Genomic DNA, 13520 nt, shown 5'->3' with positions numbered 1-13520 from the left:
TGCAAGAACCATAAAGTATAAAGAGGCAAAAAGGCAGTTTATTTGGGGCGTTAGAACTTCATTCAAGGATCACAGATTCCAGTGAAACCCAGAAGAATGTCCCACCAGAGGAAAATGAGTAGGAAATTTTGTAGGAGAAAGGGGGAATTTAATGTTGAGTTACACAAGTTGTTTTCCAAGAATTTGGAGTAGAGGGTAAATTTACTCTGTATATACAATTGGGTTATGGAATTCATTTCATCTTTTATTAGGGAGAGGTATGTTTTCCTTAGTCCAAAAAAAGCTCAGTTCTCAGAGTTATTCTTTCCTTTTGGCAACTCAATAACTGTCCAGCAGTTTTATTTTAGAATGTTCAGCAGAAGTTCAGCATGCGCAGCAAACATGGAAATCCTTGTATTCTCTAGACCAGAAAATTAACGTATAGAGTCTAATTAAACATTATTGTAAAATGCGATTGTTTAGAAAATTAAAACTAAACCAAATATATTTTATTTAAAATAATTTATTGGATCAAGCAGTCATAGTACAATTCAGCATAAATTATGTAGTAAATAATAAAAACCGGAAATATTAAAATCTCTGGGATTTGGCTAAAGCAGTGATCAATGGCAAATTCAAAACCTTAAATGTTTATGGGACTTCCCTGGAAGTCCAGTGGTTGGGAATTTGGGCTTCCACTGCAGGGGGCATGGGTTTGATCCCTGGTTGGGGAACTGGGATCTCACATGCAGCACAGCAAGGCCAAAAAACAAACAAAACACCTTAAATGTTTTCATATTAGACTGAAAACAGAAACTAATTGTTCAACTGAAAAAAACAAAACAAAACACAATCGTCTCCAAAATCCATAAAACTGGTTATGATTTTTCACTTCGTTACATACTTGTTTGATTTGGGGAAATGTTCGTAACTTTCTCCAAGCCTGTTTCTTTTTCTGTGAGATAAGGATAAATAATATCCATCTCACAAATTGCTATAAGGCTAAATTTCTATTATAGGTGGTTTTTGTTGTTAATATTTTATTGATCTTTAGTCCACATCAAACATTGTTCTAAGTACTTTACTCATTTAATTCTCACAACTATCCAATGTGATGGTGCATAAAATAATTCCCATTTTACAGATGAGGACATTATGGCAAAGAAAATTTACATGAATTATTCAAAGTCATACTTGAATGGTCTTTTTTGAGAACTTGTCTCCAATCCATAGTAGATGCTACTTCAGTGTTTATTTCTCCACCTACCTGCACTTTCCTACTTTTGATTTTACAAAACAGGAAACTTTAGCTCAACCTGTGTTACAACCAACTCTGCAGGATATTGTCTCTTTTTCAATGTTCTACTTAAAACTTCAGGTAAAATCATGCAGCATGAGGGTGACAGGTAAACCAAATCATTAAAGAAAGAAACAGACAAAATAAAATTTAAAAAATCCCACATATGCAAACACACACACATGCGGTTATGTTTTTAGTGAAGATCCATATTTGCTATCCTGTTTCTAATATACATTTCATTGAGGCTGGCAAACAAGCAAGGCCTATTATAAAGCAGAGTTGTTTATGCTTTCAGGAACTGAGATGATGAGCTCACCAATTTCTTCCATTGCTATGGTACTGGAAAGCTGTTTTCTGGATTTTATTAGGCCCCAGGGATCCCAGATGGAGAAGAGTAAAGTTACCTCTTCACCATAAAGTACCTATGTTAAAAGACCCTGGCAATAAAAGAGTGCCTAATAGCAAATGGCATCCAGTACTTCCTAACTATATACAGTTGATTACTAAGGATATCAAGGAACAGGATATATTTAACCTTAGAACATCTGTATAAGATGAAGTGTAATTATCTCCAGTCAAAATCTAAAGCTGCCAGGCACTTACTGGGTGAATGACTTTCTCTAGAGTGATTATAAAGCAGAGATCAAACATAAGAACTTAGACCCATTACATCTGTTTGTGTGGAATTGACTGAAGGATGGAGAATTGTTCTTTAGGTTAAAGAGAATGTATTTTTCTGCTGATTTGAGGCAGTGCTGATGTTAATAAAGAGCATGAACTTTGAGATTATGATGGTATGAGTGGCAATAATGTGATAATAATCTTGGCAATACTTAAGTTATATTGAGTGATTTTTAAGTGCCAGACAGCATGCTGTGTCTTTATACATATTAAATTATTTCATTTATGGGACTATAACAAAGAAAATGATAAAATGCCAATGGTTTTATGAACTGGATACTATCTACTAAAATGAAGAATTCTATGCTCAAAAAACAAAAGTTCATTTGCCCAAAGCTACATAGGTGGTAAATTCAAAATTTTTCTAAGAGTGGCCTTTCCAGCAACAAAGCTAAATGCTTTCACCATTAGTGTGTTACTTCCCAAGATCTGAAAACTGATTTCACCATTTTTAAGTTTTGTGTAGTTGGGCAAGTTGCATAAACTCTGAAAATTTCTAATGGTTATATGAATTTTAAAGCTATTATTATTAGGTTCAAGTGAAAGTGTATGCTACAGAAATTATAATGCCTTTAAGTATTCAATAAATATTAATCTTCTTCATAGCCCCTGCCATGATGCTGTTCCATGTTGTTTTAGCCAATTAAATTCCATAATTATAATATAGACTAGATTATTTATAAAATACAGAGTGTGGGAAAGAAACATAGCCTCATTTCTAGGTATACAGCAAACAAAAAGAGAGCAAAAAACAGCAGTTGAAAGCCAATGCTCATATGAAAAATAAACACGAGATAAGTAGCTCAGGGTCATTCAGCTGGTTTGTGGAAGAGCTATACAAAATGCTTCTCTTCGCTTCCCAAGTCTGTGCTCAGAAGAGCCCCACAAATACAGCTTTCCTAAAATTCAGGTATTTTAGCTTTCACCTATTTAAAAAGGAGCTAATAAAATCTGTCCTGTTAGGGTCAGAGATCTGCTGAATATCAAAGTATCACTTTCTAAAATAATAATATATTGATAATTAGTTTAATATTCATTTTTTATGATTAATGCACATCATATCCTTAAATACAATATTTCATTATTTTAACTCTTTAATGGGTATGAAAGTGAATAGCTTTGTTCAGCTTTATGTGGTCTAACATTGACTTTTATCAACATGAAGGATACTAAATTATTTCCCAGGTCTAATAATTATCCTCCAGAGGAAGTTATATTTCAAGGGACATTTTCAGAGGAGTAAACAAAAGAGGTGTAAGGGAAACAATCATCTTCTTTCAACATTTCCTGAGCTTTCACCAACTCAATTTCTCTTAAACAGAGTAAATTATAAACCACTCAAGAGTATCATCCTTATAATGATTTTTTGGCTCTGATTCTTAACTTGAGGATATTCATTTAAAGCTCTCAGGAGTTTAAAGGTAAGTTAAGTTTGACTGCATTTGTTCCACAAATACTTTTCAGTTTTTTTAGGAGTCATAATGCTAACTTAGAATATTGAACTCATGCAAAATTTGAATCCAGTTCAGGAAATATTAAAATACACTGATGTGATTAGTTCACTTCAATGTATGATCCATAATAACCAGATATTGTCAAAAACACAAATATTCCAAAAACTTGTGTATAAATTAAAATATTTCATTGTACAGTTTTCATACTTGAAACATGATTAAAAATGCATAATATCTCCCTTTAAAAATGGTTCCTGTTGAGCATACCGGAGCCACCAGCGAGTTCTATGACAAGTTCACCATTCGCTATCATATTAGCACCATTTTTAAAAGCCTTTGGCAAAACATAGCTCACCATGGCACCTTTATGGAGGAGTTCAATTCTGGGAAGCAGTTTGTGCGCTATATAAACATGCTGATAAACGACACAACGTTTTTGCTCGATGAAAGTCTGGAGTCTCTGAAGCGGATCCACGAGGCGCAGGAAGAGATGAGGAACAAGGAGCAGTGGGACCAGCTGCCCCGGGTGAGGACGCGGCCCAGGCGCCGGCGCGGCTTCGCGGCGAAGCGGCCGTGGCCACGGGCAGAGCCCCTGCTTCGGGGGCTGCATCTGTGGGTCTGAAGGCTGAGGGCTGATGACTTGTCAGTACTTGTTACCTCCTACCCGTCGGCTTCCGTGACACTAGAGCCCAGGTTTGGGGTAGGAGAGACCTTAAACGCTTGACCTCAAGCTAAGAAATGAGTCGAGAAGTCTTTCAGCATGTGTCCTGAAAACTCTCTCTGCCTTTTTAACCTTAAAGGGCTTTTTTGGAGAAGAGCTTTTATTGTTTGAATATGTTGATAAAGATTTGGGAAAGTAACTAGGAAATAAATCTCTAGAATTCTCAAAAAAAAAAAAAAAAAAAAAAAATGGTTCCTAATGAAATTGTATATAATCAGGTAAATACATATGAGTATTGAATGAAAACGAGTATTATTAAAATAAATCATTAGTGTGATTCAGTTTTTCTAAAAGTTATGTCCTATGTACTTTAGTAGTCTTCTCCATATATTTATGGAGCACTTTAGTGTGTGTGATATTGAGCAAAAAAGCATATTCTTTCCCTATTTTTTCTACTGTGAATACTTTTTGTATCTCTAATTAGCCAAACTTCATGGTCAAAATCAAATCATACCATGTGTACTACAGATCTACCAGACACCTTACTGTAATTTGGCACTTCTTTTATGTCACCTTGTATTAAAATTTCTCTCTTCAATGTTTATATTTAGAAGGTAGTATAGAATAGTGATTAAGATTGCTGGCCCTGCAGTCAGACTATGTGGGTTCAAACTCAGTCCTGCCACTTCCTGACAGTGTGACCTGGGCAAATTACTTAAACTTTCTCTGTATTGATTTTCCCTGTGGTAAAATAGGGATAATAGAACTTAAATTAGAAGATTTTAAAAAATGATTAAATAACATAATACATGCACTGAAAACACGGTTGTGTTTATTCATGTGTGTGAATGTGTATGTATTATGAGCAATGAATTAGGATGTAAAACCCCTTGTTGATTGGGTCTATGACCTACTGATACTTCCCAGTGTATTCCAAAGTGCTAGCTTTTTTTTTTTTAAGAACTTTTGAGATACAGTTAACATATAATAAACTGCATATATTTAAAGTGTACAATTTGATATTTTTTTTCTTATTAGTAATGTATATATGGCAATCCCAATCTCCCAATTCATTCCCCCCAACCCTCCCCACTTTCTCCACTTGGTGTCCATATGTTTGTTCTCTACATCTGTGTCTCTATTTCTGCCTTGCAAACTGGTTGATTTGTACCATTTTTCTATAGTCCGCATATATGTGTTAATATACAGTATTTGTTTTTCTCTTTCTGACTCATTTCACTCTGTATGACAATCTCTAGTTCCATCCAGGTCTCTACAAATGTCCCAATTTCATTCCTTTTTACCTCTGAGTAATATTCCATTGTATATATGTACCACATCTTCTTTATCCATTCATCTGTTGATGGACATTTAGGTTGCTTCCATGACCTGGTTATTGTAAGTAGTGCTGCAGTGAACATTGGCGTGCATGTGTCTTTTTGAATTATGGAGTTCTCTGGGTATATGTCCCGTAGTGGGATTGCTGGGTCATACGGTAACTCTATTTTTAGTTTTGCAAAGAACCTCCATACTGTTCTCCCTAGTGGCTGTATCAATTTACATTCCCACCAAGAGTGCAAGAGGGTTCCCTTTTCTCTACACCCTCTCCGGCATTTACTGTTTGTAGATTTTCTGATGATGCCCATTCTGTTCGGTGTGAGGTGATACCTCATTGTCATTTTGATTTGCATTTCTCTAATAATTAGTGATGTTGAGCAGCTTTTCATGTGCCTCTTGGCCATCTGTATGTCTTCTTTGGAGAAATGCCTGTTTAGGTCTTCTGCCCATTTTTTGATTGGGTTGTTTGTTTTTCTGATATTGAGCTGGATGAACTGTTTATATATTTCAGAGATTAATCCTTTATCTGTTGATTTGCTTGAGAATATTTCCTCCCATTCTGAGGGTTGTCTTTTCATCTTGCTTATAGTTTCCTTTGCTGTGCAGAAGCTTTGAAGTTTCATTAGGTCCCACTTATTTTTTTTTATTTTTATTTCTATTTCCATTACTCTAGGGGGTGGATCAAAAAAGATCTTGCTGTGATTTATGTCGATGAGTGTTCTTCCTATGTTTTCCTCTAGGAGTTTCATAGTGTCTGGCCTTACATGTAGGTCTTTAATCCATTTTGAGCTTATTTTTGTGTATGGTGTTAGGGAGTGCCAAAGTGCTAACTTGATAACCAAAATTATACTGGTAAGATAAAAGGATTAAATCCCTGATTATTCCACCTAGAATATTAGAGAAGCTTTCTTTCATTTCAGTATACATTTATTAACCGCATTAGAGGAAAGGCCTTATAATCACAAGGTCAAATATATTCCAATCTAGGGACAAGGAACCTAAATTCTAATTTGGGAAACAGACATTGTAAACAGATAATAACAACATACTAAAATATGTAAAATAATATCAGTATATTTAGTATATGGAAATGGAGAAGAAAGAGTAACTAATTTTGTCTTTAGGTTACCAGGAGAGCTTTTCAGAGAATATGAAACTTGTACAAGAGTTTGAGTAAAGAATAAAAGTTGTCTGGATAGACAAGAAATAAGAATATCAGCTCAAAGACAGAAACATGCAAATGCAACAACTAGATGTAAGGGCATGGATCTGTTATTTTTAAAAAATAGGGAGTCAGAGAAGTTTAAATGTAAAAACCATGACAAAGCTCTTTAAACTTCAACCTTACAGCATGGGGTTGTGATTAGGTGTTACAGAGAGCATGATAGTTTCACCTGCTAAGTGAAACGGGGGGGAACTGAGCTTAGATATAAGGAGACTAATTTTAAGACTGTTGACTTAGTACATGGTGGATGATGATAAGGACATATGTAAGGCAGATTAGGGGGCAATAATAATGATAATATTAATAATGGCTACCATTTACCAAATATACACCATCTTTTATGAACATTAATGTTACATTCATCATCTTCTTTCTCCAACACAATAGCTGTATAGAGTAAATAAGATTTAAGATTGGGAAATTGAACTTAAGTTTATGATTTGTCCATTGCCCCGCTGATAGTAAGTGACAGATCTGGCATATGAATTCTGAATCTAGAGACCTTACAGTCTTAACCACTAAGTTAGTTCATGAAAAGAAGCTGCTTTTCCCAGGGATACTTGAAAGATAAAAACAAGTAGATTTGTGAGCCAATTGGATTTGGAAGAGTCAAGAGAAGGCAGAATCTAAGATGACTTCCAGATTTCTGACTTAAGTAGTGGGGCGAATGTGGTATCACCAAGATATGAGGCATACAAGGAATCTGGGATAAGAACTGGTTTGTTGGAGAGGAAGGCTAATTAGTTAAATTGTAGTTACTGAATTAGTCTTGGCTGAGGAACTCTAGGGGAAGACAGACAGTAGCAGTTGGTTATATAGGTCTGGAGCTCAGAACACAAAATTAAAAAAAAAAAGATAAATCTATCTTCTGGAGGCAATTGGCTTATAGGTGGTTGTTAAAACCATGGAAAAGTGTGTAAAATGAGCTAAGGGAGCCAACTATGGGACTCGAAGGAAAAACAATAATTCTGGCCTAAAAAGGTAGATTTCTTTTTTTTTTGAAATTGAGAATAAACAGAGAAATGGGAGATCAATGTGACAATGGTCCTATACTATCCACGATATGTAATCACCTTTCACGGCCACAGTCTGAGGAAGATCATCTCAACCTTGTACCTAAGCATTCAAACACATAGACTCCAAGGGCTCCGTGGCAGTGGAAGAGAGGACTGGAGGTTGGAGAAAAGGTTTTACATCACCCACAGCCCATTAGCAAGAATTCAGTCACATGCTCCCAATCTAACTGCAAGGGAGACTGAAACATAGTCTTTATGCTCAGAAAGAGATAGTGTTGTGAATGCACAGCACTTTCCCTGCCCCAGCCCCTGCTCTGTAACCGGTGCCTGGAAATAGTATTTGGTATCCAGTAGTTCCTAGCAAATACTATTGAATAAATATGTCAAAATGTGTTATTTTGAAAGGTGGGGAAAGAAACAACTTCTAACTGTGCACTTCTTAAACTTTACATTTCTTTTTTTTAAAAATTTTTGTTTGAGTATACTTGCTTTAAAATATTGTGTTAGTTTATACCGTATAGCAAAGTGAATCAGCTATATGGTTTAAACTTTGCATTTCTTTTGCTTTCTTTTTGCAGTTAGGAATTCACGAAACTTAGCCAATATCAACAGGAAATATTGCAGTATCAGTACAATTAATCATACCCCAATGCTGTCATAAACTTACTTTTGAGGTATAATAAATACAAAAATTAACTTATTATCTACTGGTATTCAAACTTTATGGTCTTTATAAATCCCCAAACTTTTGGTTAAAAAAATCCAAATAACTACTATCACTAATATCTAATTATATACTCTTTCCCAATAATGTTCAGAAACATCCCAGAATCAGTTGCATATCACCAGGCTTTTACATGAAGACAAAACTGCGGTTGAAACTATGCATAATGGCAGGTTAGTGGACATCCTTATTCTGGTAGATTCTAACCAGAATCCCAGTTTATCCCAGTAATCCCAGACACACTTAATCACCAGAAATAACCTGAAATTTCTAGTTTCTTGTTACATATTTTGGCAAAGTATTTACATGCTCCTCCTCACTTTCTACACTCCAGGCACACAGACCTTGCTACTCTCTCCTCCCCTCATGGGGTTTTTGCACATGCTATTTCCTGGCTAGAAAGTTCTCCTCTCTTCCAGATTAACTCTTGCTCATTCCTCAGGGGAAACATTTCTAAACAGCTTGACTCTGTCAATTTCCCTCAATTTGTGGCTATACCTCTGCCTCATAACAGTTACCATTGATGAAAATTTCAATTTATTGGTATGATTGTTTGATCAGTATCTATCTTTCACACTCACTTTCCTAAGCACCATGAAGATAGCCACATTTTCCCCCCCGCATTAGATTCACCAGTGCACAATTTCTGCCAGATATTAAATAGTAGTATTCAATAAGTTTTTAATTAATTTATTTTGCTTTCATGACATAGTCCTTTATGTCAATATGTATGAGCTTAGTGAAAAACAAAACAAATAACAACAACAACACCTGGTTCTAGAAAATAAACAAAAACATGGTAACTAGTTAAGCACTTCCTGTACATTTTTTGTTTTTCTCTGACATACTCTGACATAGTGGTGCATATGGCTGGGAAGGCTTTTATTATTTCATTTGTTGGAAAGAGTGACCTTCGCAAAAGCTGCAAGGTTGAGAATAAATCTTTTTATATTAGGTAAGTCGGAGATAGTAAGAATCTGGTAAACATTAATGGATTGAATACAAATTGATGGAATTTCCAGACTCTCCCCAAAGAAGATGATATTATTTCTTCTAGAAATCCTCCATTAGCATAGGTACATTTAATACATGGTTATATTACAGAGCACAAAGACCTGTAACTCATGGGATGAATTGGAAAACAAGGCAGTTTAATGGGGCAAGGGCAGGATTGAAAAGCAACAGTCAATGTCTCACTGAGCCTTTGCATATTGATTTAAAAAATCCTGATTACATAATTCATAGCAACATCCTAGAACAATTCTCATTTTGATAATGTTTAATGTATTAGAGAAAAATGATAATTTGAAAACTTGATTTGGGATAAAGAAGCCTGAGTTATAGTACCAGCTTACCAACTCTTTCCTGTAGAAGGTAAGCTATGGGTAAGTGGAAAGAAACAAGGTAAGGCATCTGGAAAGCTGAGGCACAGTCTAATAGAAATATGAAAAAAGATGCTTTTGACAAGGTGTGAGAAATATTAGGTAGTGGAGCAAATATTAGCTACTTTAAACTGTTTATAGGAAAAGCAATCAGATCATGAATGAAATTATTTTTCCTGTGTGGCTATTTCTCCCAAGATCTTATTTTGGGGAGGAGGACAGGATGAAGAGGTTTGGGGAACATAAAATTATCTGAGAACTACCACACAAATTTATAGGTCTTCTGTGTTATGAGGCTAAGTTATTTAGAATAAAATTGCATCTCTTTTATAAAATTCTTGTGCTATAAAATAAATTGGATTTTAATCAGAAAATATTTGTTAAATAGTTTGAACCACAACCTTTTACAAATCAAAAGTATTTAATTTGAGGAATTAGATGATACTGTTTTCTTTTTTACTGAGGTATAATTGACATAACATTATATTAGTTTCAGGTATACAGTATAATGAGTAAATATTTGTATATATAGCAAAATAATCACCACAGTTAATCCAGTTAACATCCATCACCATGTATAGTTACCAAATGTTTTTTCTTGTGATGAGAACCTTTAAGATCTACTTTCTTAACAGCTTTCAGATATGCAATACGGTATTATTAACTATAGTCACCAGACTGTAAATTACATCTCCATGACTAATTCATGTTACAACTAAAAATTTGACCCCCCCCCACCTATTTCACCCCCTACCCCAGCAATGACCAATCTGTTCTCTTTAGCTATGAGCTCATTTTTTAAAAATTATTATAATTTTTGGATTACACATGTGAGATAGTATGGTACTTGCCTTTCTCTGTCTGATTTATTTCACTTAGCATAATGCCCTCAAGGTACATTCGTGTTATTGCAGAAGACAAAATTTCAATCTTTTTTATGGCTGAATAATATTCCATTCAAGAGATAGATATAGATCCAGATATCACATTTTCTTTATCCATCAATCCATCAATGGACACAGGTTATTTCCATGTCTTGTCTGTTGTAAATAATGCTGCAATGAATGTGGGGGTGTATATATCTTTTTAAATTAGTGTTTTCATTTTCTTTGAATAGAATACTCAGAAGTGGAATCATACGGTAGTTCTATTTATTTTTAATTTTTGAGGACTCTCCTTAATGTTTTCCATACTGACTGCACCAATTTACATTCCCACTAACAGTGCACAAGGGTTCCTTTATCTCCACATTTCTCTCATCATTTATTTGTTTTCTCTTTGATAATAGTCATTCTGACAGGTGTGAGGTGATATCTTGTGGTTTTTATTTTCATTTCCCTGGCAATTAGTGATTTTTAGCATTTTTCATGTACCGGTTGGTCATGCATGTGACATCTTTAGAAAAATGTTTCCTCAGATTCTCTGTCCATTTTTAAATTAGATTGTCTTTTTTTTTGCTATTGAGTTGTATGAGTTCTATATATTTTGGATGTTAGCCCCTCAACAGATAAATTATTTTCAAATATTTTCCAAGTTGCCTTTTCATTTTGTTAATGGTTTCATTTGCTTTGCAGAAGCTTTTAAGTTTGATGTAGTCCCACTTTTGTTTTCTCATGTTGCCTTTGTTTTTGGTGTCAAATCAAGAAAATCATCTTCAAGACTAATGTCAAGAGCTTCTTGCCTATGTTTTCTTCTATGAGTTTTATGGTTTCAGGCCATACATTCAAGTCTTTAATCCATTTAGGTTATGTTTTGTGTAAGATAATGGTACAGTTTCATTCTTTTCCCCATAGTTGTCCAGTTTTCCCAACACTGTTTAATAAAGAGACTCCCCTTTCACTATGGTATATTCTTGGCTCCTCTGTTGTAAATTAGTTTACCATATACGTATGAGTTTATTTCTGAGCTCTCTATTCTGTTCCATTGACCTTTGTGTCTGTTTTTATGGCAATACCATATTCTTTTGATTACTAAGCTTTGTAATATAGTTTGAAATCAAGGAGAATGATCACAAGACTGCTTGGCTGTTCAGGGCCTTTTATGGTTTCAAACAAATTTTAGGATTTTCAAAAATTTCTGTTAAAAGTGCCATTGAAAATTTGATAGGGATTTTATTGAATCTGTAGATTACTTTGGGAGGCAGTAGTATTAATTCTTCAATCCATGAGCATGGAAAATTTTTTCATTTATTTGGGACTTCTTCAGTTTCTTTCACTAATGTCTTATAGTTTTAAGTGTGTAAGTCTTTCACTTTTTTTGGTTAAATTTATTCCTAGATATTTAATTCCTTTTGATGCAATTACAAATAGAATTGTTTTCTTAATTTCTCTCTCTGATAATTCATTTTTAGTCTATAGAAATGCAACTGATTTTTGTATATTGAACTGCAACTTCATAAACTTTTAAAATAAAAAAGTATTTGGGTTCAGTACAGTATGGGTGAAGTTGGGAGGAGTTGGAAAAAAAAGAAAAAAAAAAAAAAAACAACAACTGCACTTCAGAAAACATACAGGTTAAATTATATCCAATGACTCCAGAGACTTCTAATTTTAATTCTTGAAGAAGTTCAGCAGCTGATAGAGGGCCTTAGGAAGACTTATAAACCTGGACTTGTTAATAGTCTCTGTTTCTCTAGAACTTTAGAGAAGAAAATAACCACTCAGCTCATGCTAAATTGGGAAAACAACAACAACAACCTGTGTTGGAGTAGAATTAGGGGTATATTTCAAGCTCTTTAACTTTTCATATATGATGGTTAAAAGATGAATTGAAGGCTTCCTAGGTGGGGCAGTGGTTAAGAATCCGCCTGCCAATGCAGAGGACATGGGTTCGATCCCTGCTCCAGGAAGATCCCAAATGCCGCGGAGCAACTAAGCTCGTGTGCCAAAAAAAAAAAAAAAAAAAAGATGAATTGATTACCTTCATTAGACCCTTGCTCAGAATATAAAATGACATATGATGTCACTAGTGTTAAAAAGTTTGTTAGAGCAATGTATCTCCAATGCTTGTTTCTTTTGCCCTTTCCTTTTTGTCATTTAGTTCCTCTTCTCAACCCTCCTCCAACATATGGCTTCATTCTTGTCGTATGTTGTAGATAATTTAGATAAAATGATTTACCATTCCACTCTGTAATTTAAGGGTGTGGAAGTACTAATTTAGGTCACTCCTGGTTTTACAGTTAAGAAGGTCCAGTGCAGTTATGGGGCTTGTTCACATGCCCACTGCAAGGCATGGGTGGAACTCTGTGGGCAGGACACTTTCTCCAGACTCCAAAGTCCAGTAACTTTACTATTTAGTCAGCAAATAAGTGAAATGAATTGTGCAAGACCTCTTTAGTTTTTATAATATCTTCTTATTCCACTGATTCATAATGCACAGTACTGTGATGTAGGCTGCTAGATCTAGAGTAAAGAAATATTACTTTATTTAGTACAATATTTATTTTTTAATTTGATTGATGCTATTCAAACAAAGACCGTTTAACCTGCTCCCCTTTGTTTAAAATTTAGTCTCTCAAGAATAGCATAGACATATATTTTCTACCAACTATAAAATAAATAGCCAGTGGAAAGTTGCTGTATAACAAAGGGAGATCAACTCAATGATGGGTGATGCCTTAGAGGATCAGGACAGGGAGGGTGGGGAGGAGTCGCAGGAGGGAGGGAATATGGGGATATGTGTATAAATACAGCTGATTGACTTTGGTGTACCTCAAAAGCTGGTACAAGAGTGTAAAGCAATTATATTCCAGTAAAGAGCC

This window comes from Hippopotamus amphibius, chromosome 3 (genome assembly GCF_030028045.1).
Source record: "Hippopotamus amphibius kiboko isolate mHipAmp2 chromosome 3, mHipAmp2.hap2, whole genome shotgun sequence".
Taxonomy (NCBI): domain Eukaryota; kingdom Metazoa; phylum Chordata; class Mammalia; order Artiodactyla; family Hippopotamidae; genus Hippopotamus; species Hippopotamus amphibius.
This window is presented reverse-complemented; position numbering follows the sequence as displayed.